This window comes from Apaloderma vittatum, unplaced genomic scaffold, assembly GCF_000703405.1.
Source record: "Apaloderma vittatum isolate BGI_N311 unplaced genomic scaffold, ASM70340v1 scaffold26726, whole genome shotgun sequence".
NCBI classification, from domain to species: Eukaryota; Metazoa; Chordata; class Aves; order Trogoniformes; family Trogonidae; genus Apaloderma; species Apaloderma vittatum.
This window is the reverse complement of record NW_009723740.1, coordinates 4,833-6,077: the sequence shown is the minus strand read 5'-3', so window position 1 is coordinate 6,077 and position 1,245 is coordinate 4,833. Positions and strand designations below refer to the sequence as shown.

Here is a 1,245-nt window from a genome sequence, read left to right as displayed (position 1 = left end):
CCATCAGCACCTACCGCTGTCCTGCTGCGGCACCACAGAACGTTTGCCTTGGCCACAGCATATTCAGCAGCGTAAGAAACAGGCGGTACACCAGGGTGCTAGAGAAATAGGTTTATTTTCATTAATTCACTTATTACAATAAACTTTAGTACAGGATATTTAAGGTAGAGAACATTACAGCAGGAGTTGTTCCCAGTGGCCTACAGGCACACGCTACTTTACCTGACTGGGAGCGGGCACGGGAGCGCCGCTGCCCCGCGTGATCCGCCGAGCTCTGCCTGAACAGCCAGGGGAGAGGGCGGCTGCCGCGACCCACAGCGACACGGACCTGTGGGAGTATCCGACTATTAATGGTCTTCAAACGGCTCGTTGGTTCCACGTTTTACATTCCTGTTAGTGACGGGATTAGATCCTCGGGAGCACCTGTTTTATCAGACTTCCGCTCGGGACTGTCACATCACAGCCCTGATGTACACCCTAACGTAACGTGGACGTAGCTGCAAATACACCTGTGCCACAAACCACTTTAAATCTGCTTTTTAAAGCCCACTGAATGTTACTATCGCAAGGCTGTGTGCAAAACAACCTAAAAAGCTGCAGCGCTGCGACTGGCTTTGTCAGAGGCCGTCGGTGGGTGCCGGGACACGCGAGCTGAGCTGACGGTTCCGACTTTCAACATTCACTGTCATGGAGAGAAGTGACGCTGAACCAGGAGAGCAGCAGGCCTGGCACAGTCCTTCACAACCCACGCTAAAACGCTGGTGCATTCTCTTCATTTCTGGAGCGGCATCCTCCTGTGCGCAAGAGAGTTTTAAAGATACAGACAAACCCAGCAGGTATCGGGGTAGGTGTAAAACACGTGGCACCGGGGAATTACTGCCGGCGCTGGGCAGCGCCCTGCTCCAGGGATGCTTTGAGCAGGAAGACAGGGCACAGAACCTGCATCTTGTGGCACAGGGTCCACCGGGAACAGAGGTCCGATGGTCTCACGGAGGAGGAAAAACCCCACCCGACGTTCTTTCACTCGAGCCAGGCCAGAGGCAGCCTGCCCTCAGGGACCGAACCCACGCTGGGCTCTCGGGCATCGAACGAGCTCCACAAACCCAGAAAGGATTCCCAGGCGTCTGTCAAAGAACCACCTTCTGAACACCCGGCAAGCTCCGGCAGTCCAGGGCCACGAGGAACTCACAGGTTAGGGGCTAAATCGCGGCCGGCAACGCGGCTCTGCCCAGCAGCGCCACGGGG

At 55.9% G+C, this 1,245-nt stretch overlaps 1 protein-coding gene across 1 annotated transcript in view; it reads left to right on the top strand.

Moving 5' to 3' along the window:
- KLHL10 (kelch-like family member 10) overlaps nucleotides 1–1,245 on the top strand; it is a 7,017-nt gene that overhangs the window by 4,452 nt on the left and 1,320 nt on the right.